Source organism: Lucilia cuprina, chromosome 5 (assembly GCF_022045245.1).
Source record: "Lucilia cuprina isolate Lc7/37 chromosome 5, ASM2204524v1, whole genome shotgun sequence".
Taxonomy (NCBI): domain Eukaryota; kingdom Metazoa; phylum Arthropoda; class Insecta; order Diptera; family Calliphoridae; genus Lucilia; species Lucilia cuprina.
This window is the reverse complement of record NC_060953.1, coordinates 34,975,211-34,989,593: the sequence shown is the minus strand read 5'-3', so window position 1 is coordinate 34,989,593 and position 14,383 is coordinate 34,975,211. Positions and strand designations below refer to the sequence as shown.

General features: G+C 30.3%; 1 long non-coding RNA gene across 1 annotated transcript; it reads right to left on the bottom strand.

Annotated features, from left to right (window-relative positions):
- Positions 1-3,662: 3,662 nt before the first annotated feature.
- Positions 3,663-10,131, bottom strand: LOC124420362. The gene is made up of 3 exons (XR_006941147.1): positions 10,048-10,131; positions 4,324-4,481; positions 3,663-4,253 (listed from the first exon to the last, which is right to left on the bottom strand). It is a non-coding gene; the product is annotated as an uncharacterized LOC124420362 (long non-coding RNA).
- Between the last annotated feature and the right edge of the window lie 4,252 nt (positions 10,132-14,383).

Sequence of the window (14,383 nt, the reverse complement as noted above, 5' to 3'; positions counted from 1 at the left end):
AAATTTGGGACGACGTGCGACACATTCAAAATAAGTGTTAAAATTCACATATATCAGAAACTGCAAAAGCTAGAGTCCTCAAAATTTTGTGGCTCAATAAAGTGGCTTAAGTGGCACAAAAATAATTTCATTTATAATTATGTTGTTTTGTTTATAATTTAAATTTCATATCGCGAAAAAAATCGTATATAAAGTTCAAGTTTAAAGTCATACTAAAGACATTTATCGAAACCTTTTTATACCCTACACCACTTTAGTTGGGTTTGTGCGTTCTATACCTACCTTAAAGTATACCAATCGGTTCAGAATCATTTTCTGAGTCGATTTAGTCCGTCCGTTCATTTAAACCTTGTAATCAAACTACAGGCCGCAATTTTAAAGATAATTGAATGAAATTTGGTATATGATCTTCTATTGTCCCAGGGACAAACCCTATTGAAAATGGTTAAGATCTATCTATTATTTCACCTAGCCCCCATACAACTGTACCCTCGAATAGGGCTTGTAAACATTGTACTCAAACTACAGGTCGCAATTTTGGAGATATTTCAATGAAATTTGGCACATGATCTTTTATTATACCGTAGACGAAGCCTATTGAAAATGATTAATATCGGTCTATTATATCACCTAGCCCTCATACAACTGTACCCCGGAATAGGGCTTGTAAACCTTGTAATCAAACTACAGGTCACAATTTTTGGAAATAATTCAATGGAATTTGGCACATGATCTTTGTTGGTACTGTAAACGAAGCTTATTGAAAATAGTTAACATCGGTCCATTATTTCACCTAGGCCTTATAGAACTGAACCCGCCAAATAAGGCTTTTAAGTTCATAATTATGTTTAATATACTCGTATCTCGACAAAAAGCTGCAAAACCAAGTTCTATACTAGTTTTGGTGACCCTGATGAACTTTATAATTATAGGGCCCAATTTGACCCTAGCCCCTCTAAAAAGCCCCCATCAAAATTTTACTTAAACATCCACAGTTTTATTAAACATTAAATGGCTTTAGTATATCTGAGGCAAGGTACAATTCAACTTAAATGCTTTATTATGAAAATTAAATCACATTTTATTCGTATATAGGTGTATGGTCGGCCTCGCCCGACTATAACTTCTTACTTGTTTAAGCAATGGAAATTTAAAAATCCATGCAAGAAATCTGACGCAACATTGATTAAAATTGTTTCGGTTGTTAGAAACGACAATCAAGAAGCAAAAAATTAACTAACGCAAGTTTATCACATATTTTAATCTGAATATTCAGTGCAAAACCCAAACCATGTCCGTCCGTCTGTCCGTCTGTCTGTCTGTTGAAAACACGATAGAGTCCAAACGGAACTAGCTAGTGAGCTGAAGTTTTGCACAGTTACTTATAGTTGATGCAGTTTGTTTGGTATTGAAAATGGGCAATATCGGTCCACGATTTCGCCTAGCCCCCATATAAGTCCCCCTTTAGAAAATGACATTATCGCCCATAACTGACTAACTAAAGCATCAATAGCGGTGTAATTCGGCACAAACATGTTTTATGCGAACATAAATCTGTTCGTAGAACCCATAACTGCCTAACAAAAGCGTCAAGAGAGGTTTTATTCGGCATAAACGTGCTTTATGAGGACATAAATCTCTCCGTAGAATTCTATAAGGATCGGTACATAATTGACCCTACCCCCCATATAAGGTACCTTCAGAAAATTACTTTATCGCCCATAACTGGCTGAGAGAGCATCAATAGCAGTTAAATTCGGCACAAATATGTTTTACGGGAACATAAATCTTTTTGTAGAATTTTATAAGGATTTGTCTATAATTGACCCTATTCCACCTATATATATAAAGCAATAAAATTCGACATAAAAAAGTTTTATAGGAACTAAAATGAGGATGGGTCCATAACCATACCAAGGTCCCCTTCTGAAAATGATTTTAAGACTTATTACTGACTCAAAAATGTGAGTACATCAGTAATATTCTACATAAACATGAATGTTTTGATGGTGGGTATATAAGATTCGGCATGGCCGAATATAACACTCTTACTTGTTTGCTAATTGATTTCCACTTTTTTATGATATCCATCTTCTGGCATCCGATAGCTATCGACATTATATGATTACTAGGAGTGTTTAAAGTATAAATTTAGAAAATCCAGTTTTTTGAGAATTTTTGGCATATCGAGTTACGGCAATAAGCCCTTCAATTACAAGTTATTGTAATTGGTTGTTGTTCAGTTTCACAGTACAGCGATGAAATTAAAAGTTCTGCCGGAACCAATATATGTCAAATATAAATATGCATGTCCGCTTATATCAGATGCGCCTTAAAAAAAACACTGGCTTAACATAAGGGTATAACGAAGAAATTTGATAAAGTTACATTTTATAGATACGAACTCGTCTTCTCCTTTTTATGAAGATCGTTTATATTGGTCATATGTAAAGGGTCTAAACCTTCAAATATATCCTCTTTTTAAATAATATTTATATTCAAAAATATAGCATTGCAAAAAAATTCGATGCAAATGATTTGTTATTAAAAGTTTTATATTTTTATATAATTTAATATAATTTCTAAACTCGCATTAAAACCAGTACGCTAAAGTTATTTTCTAAAGGGGAGCTTATATGACGGGTAGGGTCTATTATGGACCGATTCTTATAAAATTCGGTAGAGTGATTTTCACTAGTAGGAAATTTACTTATGCAGAATTCAGCATCTGTTTGTATTCGTATGTTGAATTTAGTAATGAGCGTTAAAGTTATTTTCTGAGGCGGGCTTTATATGTAGAGTAGATTTATTTGTAGATCGATCCTTATAAAATTAGTTTGAGAGATTTTATCTCGTACGAATCTTGCTTATGTCGAATTTCATCCTTATATAATAATGGGCGTTAAAATATTTTTTTTGGAAGGGATCTTATACATATGAGGAGGTTAATTATAGTAATGTCCTCATAAAGCCAATATTAAACTTATTTATGTCTTATTTTCATCGCTATATTCGCACTTTTAAAACAGTTATGCCTGTGAAAACTATTAGTGTGGGAGATATGCGAAAACGTGAAGTGATGTTGCCCACTTTCAATACCAAACAAACCTTATATATAAGAAATATTTGTGGAACGTAACTATTAAAAATGTTAAAATTGGTTCATTATTATTAGCTCATATCCATCTGAACTTTTCGAATAGGGCTTTTGAGCTCATAATTATGTTTAACTTACAAGTATCTCAACATAAAGCGGTACAACTTAGTTTTGTACTTGTGTTGATGACAATTTTGACAAATTTTGTATCCCTCATACAAAGACCCCTTTCAGAAAACGAGTTCAATTAATTCAGGATAAATTCATTTTATGTTAATGTAGATCCATTCACCAAATATTTTTGAGGGTCCGAAGACATTTTCCCTCAATTCCTATATAATTTAGAAAATTAGTTTTTCACCAATAAAATACTTAAATATATCGAAAGCATTTAACTTAAAAATTTTCTTTTGCGAAATTTAAATCACATTCTAACTTGTGTAGGATTTTAAATGGTCGACCAAGCTCTACTATACTTACTGTTTTTCTCATCACTTACCTTAATGTATTTTGCGATCACCAAAAACATGAAATATCTTATGAAATAAAAAAATTAGATAAATATTTTAATTTATTTAGTACAACTTTATAAACGTTTAAAACACTTAAAGAAGTCTAATAATATATTTACAGAATGTATTTATATACACGCATACATAATTATGTATTAATTTACACAATTTTCTTTCTAAAACAAAATAAATGAAAATAAGGACGGAATAAAAAGTTTCAAATATTATATATAAGTATCTTTAAAAAATATTTGTCTATAATTTAAGAGATCATTTTGTGTTTTAGTTTCTTAAAAACATGTTTATAAATATGTACTTATGTAGTTGTTCGTGTTCTTGTAACTTTATGTAACAAATTTTTATTAAAAACGTTTATTTTAATATTAAGTAATGCGCAACAGAGCCTGAGAGCCAATACAAAATAATGGTCGACATCAAACTACAAAACGTATCACCAAGAAGTAAATGTATACAGTGGATATCGAAGGCATAGTTAACCCATTTCAAATTGATCATTTAAATGTACTTAATATAACTTATTAGGATTATCTAAATTTTTACTCCTCGTCCCAAATGTGTCCATTAGATAGCAGTGCCTTTGTAAATAAAATTCATGATTCTAATAACGATTTCAGCACAATTGCCTAAAATATAATAATAACATAAATTTGTAGTTAACATGTTAAAGATACTTTTTCTTTGAATAAAACTCACCTCTGTCGATGGTATTATATCAAATTTATAATATTTTTTAAAATCTCCAAGTTTCCTTTTCTACAACCATAATTGTTTTATTGAGATTGTAATATGTTTCAAACGATACACATATTATATATTGGAAGATGTTGGAGTATACAACCTTCATCGGAGAGCTAAAAGAAATGCAACAAAGAAAAGAACATAAAAAATAGATAACTAAAAAAGAGTTTAAAAATAAGTTTGCATTGGTATATTGCGTTTGTGCTAATGTTTGTAACGCACAATAATACTATTCCTATATACATATACAGTTGTTATACCAATCGGCATAGAATAATTTTCTGAATCGTTTTTGCTATTTGTCTGTCCGTACATGTAAATTTTTTACCAAACTGCATGGAACAGGAATGTCCCCTAGGGGCCATGTTATCTAGATAAAAGTCCCAATTTTGGTGTGATTGCAACTCGGGGAAAACAGGTGTTACCAATACCTCTAGGGGGACTATAAAATGGTGATGATCAAATGTATCCTTGATCTTTCCTTGGAAAGAATGGGGTCGATCTAGAGAACTACATAATCTGGTACCACGGAAACCGGTAGATCGAAGAGCAGAGTTTTAAACATTGTTTTGTTTCGTTTATTGGTGTATTCCCTTTAGGGGAATCCAAATTCATTCAAATTCAAATTTGCGATTCTATTCCGAAGCACCGTACTTATTCCGAAATAATGATTTGGGATAAGTTCGTTCTGGTTGAAGACGGAAATGAGCAGCAATTGTCAAAAATTGAATAGATCGAGTACTATGTACAAAAATTGACATTTGCGTGTAGGAAACACAAAGGGGCGGTGATGAGCCATCTAGCCAGCTCTCTAGTAGTTGGAAAAGTTCCATAATGAAGTATGGCCCACACGGCAGATGTTCATGTAAAGCACTTCGACATCTTTTACCAGGGACAAAAACTGTTACAAACAGATAAAGTGTAACGATGTGGTTTGGCACAATGAACTTTTACATAATCCCGCCACTAAATTGTATAAGAATCAGTCCGAACTTTTCTTAATAGCTAAACATTTTTTATTAATGCTCTATTATAAAACGATATTAGTTATGAGTAAATAATGAAGGGTGTCTTATAGACAGTCATGCTCTACTATACCTTCTAACTTGTTATACTGGCTTTTGTCCTTTTAAATAGATAATATCAAAAAAAAAAAAAATAAATATTACCAATTTAGACATTAGATGGAAACTAAACTGACGTTTAAAAGAAAAGGTTAATTACTATGGTTTTCCATATATAATTTTTTAATTATCTCTTTTTACTGTATTCTTAATTTGTACACTTTTCTTATTAGACATTTTATAGAAAAAACCAAAAGAAATAAGTTAGCCTTTAAGACTTGTGCTTAATTTGACAATAAAATAGTCAGAAAATGTGTATGTATACAATTAAAAATGTATACAATTAAAAAAAGTAATTTTTAGCTCTTTTTTGTTACCAAGTATTGTCTGAACTATTAACTGGTGTATTCATTCGACTCGATGTTCGACAGAGAACCGAAAACCGAAGAAGATATATATAATACTTTTTAATGGGGCCAATATTTCTAAGCGAAACAAACATCGACATAAACATATATGTTCCGGAGTATAACCTATATGTCTAGACCAAAAACGATCTAGAATAAATATACTTTTGTAGGTCTTAATCCAATATTTCACTGTGTTAAAAACGGAATAAACATATCAATATAAAACCATCTGTTTGATAATGGATATGTATAAGAGGTTACAAAGAAAATGCTATGGATGAATGAATCGGTTAATTGATTCAATAAATTTATGTGCACAGGTTGTGCAGTGTTACATTGTGGTTTATTTTTTAATAAAAACAAGTAAGAAATTATACTTAGTCGGGCGAGGCCGACTATAATTTATACCTTTATACCAAAATAAAGCATTTAAGTTGAATTGTACCTTGCCTCAGATATACATACTTAAGCTGTTTATTGTTGAATAAATATGAGGACCTATTATTATGGAATTCATGAGGGTCATCAAGTCTAGCATAGAACCAGTGTTTAAATAACTAGACTACAAGTAGCTGTAGTAACGAAAAATAACTACTTGTGTAGTTGTAGCAGCAAATCATTAACTATTACTACTGCTACCTTTAGATTTCGGTAGCAGTCGTTATAGATGCAGCAAAAAATAAAAATTTTAATAGCAGTAGTAGAGTCATTGGTATTTAAATATTTTAATGTAGCAGTTGAATACTTCAAATAGTAGCACTAAATATGTTCTTTAAGTGGCAATAAATGTTATTATATTTTTCAACAATCAGAAAAAAATTACGTCATTCAGAAAAAAGGCGCAAGCTGCGGAATTAAATTATAGGACTTTGTTGCGATATTAATTTCTCATTTTTTTTTCGAAAGAGATATTCTAGGAGGACTCTATTTCCACTACTAAAAGGATTCATGTACGTTTATCAAAGGATTTTGTATGAAAATTTTCTTCATAAAATTTTTATAAGTAATAATGAATAAGTCAATATGATTATTAATGTTATTTCTTATAACAACATATTACAAATTCTTCGACTGAAAATCTTATAAAAAGCCTTCGACGAAAGACCATCTACAGGCCTTTTTGAGTTAGCATGTAGAATTGAAACGATTTTTCAAGGCGACTTGATGTACATGTGTCTATAGAATAATGACTTTAGTAAGGCCCCTGTACTGTACATTTTTCCCGTTGGGATATGTGTGTATTTGTTAGTTTATTTTTTGTTGTCGAAGTTTTTTATTTTTTCTATTGCTACCTCAATTTTTATTCTATTGCTACCTCAATTATTTGGTAGGAATTGAACGATCAACTAACGATATGTGCCAAATTTCATAAAATTATCTCCAAAATTGCGACATGTAGTTTGATTACAAAGTTTAAAACTTTATTCGGTGGTTCAGTTGTATGGAGATCATGTGCCAAAGTTCATTGAATTATCTCCAAAATTGCGACCTGTAGTTTGAATACAGAGTTTTCAAGCTCTATTGGAGGATTCAGTTGTATGGGGGCTAGGGGAAATAATGGACCGATCTTAACCATTTTCAACTGGCTTCGTCCCTGGCATAGAATATCATGTAGCAAATTTCTAAATCGACACAGAAAATGATTCTGAGCCGATTGATATACTTTATTATGCATTACAAACATCAGTATAAACCCACTAAAGAGGTGTAGGGTTTAAAATATTGTTGAATATTTTAATAAAAATGTTTCTCTTAAAGTAATAGTAATAAACTTAATACCACATTCCGGTAGACCCCTTGAATAGAATTATCATTTGCCAAACATGCTGAAAGTATTAGTAGAAAATCTGAGCCTAAATGTTTTCTTTTATGCAATGTGACGTCACGTGTTAAACATTATAATATTTGTTTCAAACTTACATGTTACAATTTGATATGAAACACCATTATTAACAAAGTTTTACTAACCAAATTGTAAATTGTTTAATATTAACATGTACCACCTGTTTAACGATTATTATAATAAAATGCGTTTGTTACTATAATGGTAATAAAACTATAAGTCTGAACAAACTTTTTTAATTTTTGTTGATTGGTGTACGAACTTTAATTTGTATTAAAACTACTAGACTAGACTACTTTTTTGTATCATACTCTAAATTTTGTTTCATTTCATTTTTCTCTTCAATAGTTACCAAAATAAATAAATAAATAAAATAAAGTCGTTAGTTACTGCCAAACATTCGGAATATTTTATGAGTAACTTTCTTTCTGAAATTGGCTAACTAACCAACCAACCAACCAACCAACTAACTAACTAACTAACTAACTAACTAACTAACTAACTAACTAACTAACTAACTAACTAACTAACTAACTAACTAACTAACCAATTAACTAACTATCTAACTAACTAACTAACTAACTAACTAACTAACTAACTAAATAAATAAATTACTAAATAACTAAATAACTAAATAACTAAATAACTAAATAACTAAATAACTAAATAACTAAATAACTAAATAACTAAATAACTAAATAACTAAATAACTAAATAACTAAATAACTAAATAACTAAATAACTAAATAACTAAATAACTAAATAACTAAATAACTAAATAACTAAATAACTAAATAACTAAATAACTAAATAACTAAATAACTAAATAACTAAATAACTAAATAAATAAACAAATTAAATAACTAACTAACTAACTAACTAACTAACTAACTAACTAACTAACTAACTAACTACATAACTAACTAGCTAACTAAGCAAGTAACTAAGTAACTAACTAACTACGAACGAAATAAACGCTTATGGAAACGAGTGAAGTCAAACTAAAGCCAGTAATGAACGTCATTTTTTGACTTCAGAAATTGGGACCAATATTGCCCATTTTTATTACCAAACAAATCCTGTCTATAGGGAATATTTGTGTAAAATTAGAGTCGCTTGCTCTTTATATTAGGACTCTATCACGTTTTCAACATGCCTAGATCGTATTAGAATTTTATAAGGACCCAGAATATATACACTTTTATGGATCTATGACCACGGAATGGAATGACTAAATCAATGTATCTTTTTTATAAAATGTATACGGCACATATGTATTTATTAAAAGTGGGCTCGTTTAATTCCAATAAAATTAAGATATATTTGCATAAATTGGAATTTGAGATTCTTAATCGGGGGTATGAAACTGAAGACGCTTTTATTTAAATTTATTTTTTATTTTTCCCCTATTCAGTACAGTAATACGCTCCAGTTCGTAATTCGAAAAAAAATTGTAAAGACCTGTTTCTGCATGCACCGTTATCGGCACAGAAAACAAAAATTTCAAACATTTGCCACGAATACAAATATTTTTTTCGGCGATAAATTGTGTTAAACTTCAAACTTTATTTCACTCAATATCAAAAGAAAAATCGCCTCTATAAACCCCTCTAAATATTAACCTTGCTCAATTTTATGATTATTCTGAAAATATTTTAAGTCTACCGAAGACATTGTATACATAAACATTAACTTAGGAAGTTATTGACCAACCTAACTAAAATTATAAACACACAATTTTGGTCTTCTAAACATTTCAAAACTTCCCTCTAAGTGCGATGAATTAAAGTTTTGAAACAATTCGACCTTGAAATTCTTAAAATGAAAAATTTCATAAAAACTTACCCTAATGTGCAGTTGTGCAGAAATAACTGAAAATATTGTATTTAACTTTGATTCTTAAAGTTCAAATACATGCATATACATATTTATATACAATTTAAATATTCCTGTCATTGATGTCTGCTTCGCTGGTTTTGTGTGATAAAAATATTTGCTAGTTTTGTGTGGGGTTGTGTTCATTCAATCTTTTTGGTTAGTGATATATAATTTAAATAAATCATTTCTTCCACAGAAAAGTTTGTTTATGGTACATTAAGGTTATATGTAAGTGTGAATGTTGATTTTGAATTAGTTTCATTTTAAACTAACAAAAGTTTAAAGGAAATTAATTTTTAGTTTAATATAAAGATTAGAAAACTAGTTACAATCTAGGTACACAAAAGGAAATAAAATGTTTTTCCAATTAACAAATTTTCCTTCAATTTTATCAAAAGTTTATTTAAAGTTTAATAGAAACTAAAATTTACCATAAATGCAATCACATGAAAAAATAATATTCAATTAAACTTTTTGATGTTACCATATAAAACATGATTTTTAATCTGCTACACTTTCGATATAGGGAATAATGAATCAAAACTGCACTGTAAGATTTATACACATTTGATAGAAAATACGATGGAACATGTTCATTATGAGGATTGGACTATACCCTAAAATGAATAAGATGTCATTCGGAAAATGATTTAAACAAACCATAGAAAAAATCTTTAAATCCGCCACTTACCGTACTTACTTTTTGTGTTACTGGTTACTAATGTGCTAACCTAACTTTCCCGGATTTAAACCGTCTTTTCATTTATTTTCTGAGTTTATTAGTGGGATTCTCTTATTCAATGCTTCACTTACAAGTTTTCACATATATGTAAAAATCAATTGTTTTTCAAGTAAAAACAGACAGACAGAGCTTACTTATAAGGATCCAGAACTTTATGGGGTCCGAAATTACAAACAGAATGACAAACATATATAATATATATATATATATATATATATATATATATATATATATATATATAATATATATATATATATATATATATATATATATATAATATATATATATATTTATATATAATATATATATATATATATATATATATATATATATACCCCCGGGGCATGTTACCTTGGCGAGAACTCCGCCTTAGTGTTATTGCAATCCCGGGGTATAAAGATGTGGCCAATACCTCCAGTCTGGCCGCGACTGAAAACTTGGTTACATAGCTTGCATGGCTGGTCAGTTGGTAAAGGTTTCTTCGGGATCCACGTAGTGGCTGTGGTTTAAACCAAAATTCGCGGGGAGAGTAAGTGGCGGTTAAAAGACTGATGCTTGATAAAGCCAATACTTCGGGATAAGTTCGGTGCTGTTGCCGAAAACAACAGATACCCTACAGATGAGTGACTGTGGAACTAAGCGTTGGAAATGAGTTGGTATTAATTAAATATGGTACGGTATGAATGTGGGGTACGGCGGGCCTCACCCACCCGTCTACCTAATGAATGTGTCGTATGTTTTTCTTCTCTGAATGTGTTGTATGAATGAGATGTGTGCTGGGTTGAATGATGATGGATGAAAGGTACCATATGCATTTGATACCATTGAATTTTCCTTCCTTGTCCAGATATGTTCAGATGTGTCCCTGTTAGTAAGAACAATGTCCTCGGCTTCTACTTCGATCCACCGATTACGTATCTAGGTGCTGTTGCCGAATCAACAGAGGCCATCCAATGGTCAGAGATTAGATAGCTCGAGTACTCCAACAAAGTACTTGTGCATGACCGGTCAAGGCCAATGTACAAAAATTGCCACATGTGTTCTTCATTGAAGAATAAAGGGGCAATGGCAGACCGTTCTCAAGTCTACCCAGTGAATGAAAAAGACCACCGTTAGATAAGGCCGTCAATGCAGGTGCTCACGTTAAAACTCTCTCTGCATAAATAATGTTATTCTTAACTACCACTTATTACCTAGTAATGTACGAAATAACTACATTACCTATATTAAAACTTGAAAAATATTTTTCTGGCTCAGAAATATGAACATAACGATGTAATTTGATATTAACAGTTTTGCATAAACTTAAATCGTTGAACATGAGGAACGGTCCATAACTGTTCCCTTACAAAAAAAGGTTTAAAGCTTATTAACCTCAAAATAATCAAGTTTAACTGACTTTCTTTTACACTTATGAAGTAACTTTCAGAAAAAAATTTAAACGCTCATTACTGCATTAAAAATACACTCATTACAACAAGCAAAAATCTATGTTGAAAATTTAATGACGATTGGTCCATAATAGGCAATTTCTACATATAATCCTTGCTATAGAAAACCAGTTTATTATTATAAAAAATTTGAAATAAATGATTCGTTTTAAAAAATTAATAATTTTTCACCTAGCCACATACAAACATAACCGACAAAAATTGTGCTACGGCATTATAATCTCAAAAATATCGGCAAGCATAAGTTTTCTATAAGTTAAAGTGATACTGCCGATTTTTTTATAATCGGACCCATTTGAACATAGCCCTTATACATAGTTCCCTTCAGAAAATGAAAAGCTGAATAAAGCTGAAAATTTACATTTAAACATAAGCATAAATAACGGTCGGCCATGCCCAATTATATGAACATACTTTTTGTACTATTTTAGTAACAACTCTATCTGGTTATAATCAAAAAATAAATCAACAACCGATTTGACTGAAATTTTCATAGTGCCTTTCTTAATGTCTGAAAGGACTATGGAGAACTTTGAAATTTACATAAACATATCGGTACAAAATGGGCTGGCTATAGTGGGCCTTGTACCTACCATATAAAGAAAATATAAGTATATCTAAGAAACTACAAGAGCTAGGACACTATTTGAGCAAACGATTAGAGCTAAAATCTTCAAATTTTGCGCAAACAACTTAGACATCGATTTGAAAATTAGGGTAATAAATTAGCGGACTAACAATAGTCTGAAAAACTATTAGATTTAAAATCGTCAAATTATGCATATTGAACTTTATATGTGAACATGGAAGGTAGCACACCTCTATTGCGGATCATTAATAGGATGCATGGAACATCCTATGAATTAAACAAAAAAATGGTATAACTGGAAAACTAATAAAGTTACAATTTTCAAAAAACTTTAAAGGGGAGTTTAAATTTACATATATTATTCTTTGGGTAGCAAAGCACACTGGGTATTTTTTACATAAATGTATTTTATATCTTAACACCCTGTCATTTTATTCAGCATGAAATAATCTCAAAACAAAAACGTTTTTTATGTAAATTTAGTTGCTCAACTCATGAATGTTGTTGATTTGATTTAAATAAATAACACCATTAAATTAAATTTTGTTTTTGTCAACGTGACTTTTTATTACAGCGCATAGTAGGGATGTAAAATTAAAGAGTTTACAATATATACATATATGTATATGTAAGTTTTTATAAAATCGAACTATAAAAAACTATGTTACAGACTTATTTTATTTTTTGCAATGTAATCCAATTTTGTTCGTTTTATATGTTTTTCTATTTATTTAAAAGTAATACATAATAATATTCGTACTTTCATGCTTGGAAAAACATGTATGTAAATAAAGTAAGACCCTACATCAGCCGTTTGTTTACAACAGTAAAAGATATTGGAGCGCCGAGGATATTGGAGCGGAGACAGTCGTCTCTTTACTGTCCTCAAGTAACCTAGAGATTATACTCTTAAAAGTTGTTTCTTTTTGTACTTCCGGAAGTACTTATTTTACACATCTTTTGGAGAAATGATTATTACTTTCTACTAATATACCCAAATTTATATCTTTCAGATCAATCGTCACATTATTGTCGCATAGTATTCTAGTGAGTAGGCACTTGAAATTTTTAAATTTTATTTCCATTAATATCTTACCACAAAAATCGTTTTGTAATCGAGAATGAAGACAGTCGTTACTTTAGTGCCCCCTTTGTAAGCGAGAGTGGAGGCAATCGTCTCTTTACTGCCTCCAAGTAATCTAGAGATTAGACTATTAAAAGTTGTTTTCGTTTTATTAAACTTCCGAAAATAGTTATTTTATCCATCTTTTGGAGAAATTATTCTTACTTTCTACTAATATGCCACCATCTGGTTGACTCTAATTTATATCTTGATTGATGTCCATTGATGTCCCATAGTATTCTAGAGAGTATACACTTGAAATTTTTAACCTTTTTTCCATTAATATCTTACCACCTGTTGGTCGCCTGTCGAACTGCTGGGATTGATCTTCAAAATATGTATGTTTATGTGTTCATATATAAGGTGTGATTCTGAGTCGATTTTAGTTCTTTACGGTGAGTGCATTTTCCAAAGAGTGGTTTAGGATATAAACATCAATAAAAACGTGACACAATAATTTAGTATTACACCTTCTACCAAATGAAACCATAAGTGAAATATGCCAATTTAGTTGGAATATGTATAAAAGGTATACAATTTTCTATCTAAATTTATAATCATTTTGATGCGTAACATGTGGCACATGAAATTTTTATTCATTCAGGCATTTATTCATATTGAATGTTTATAAATAAATCTCATCAATCAATTTAATTATCATTTAAATTGTTTTCGTTACTTTGTATTGTTCCGATTGCATGCTGGATGATGTGTCTTCAAAATTCTGAAGTATGGTACTAAATTTCACTTTCCCGGGTTTTAGTTCGTATATGCAACGCACTATTTGCAGTTTGGATTTTCTATAGAAGTCCAAATTTGACATGATATGCAAAATTTTATTATTTTATTATATAATGTTCACCGCTCATATTGGCATTTTAATTTGGCAATAATGTCAATGCCATGTCAAAAATG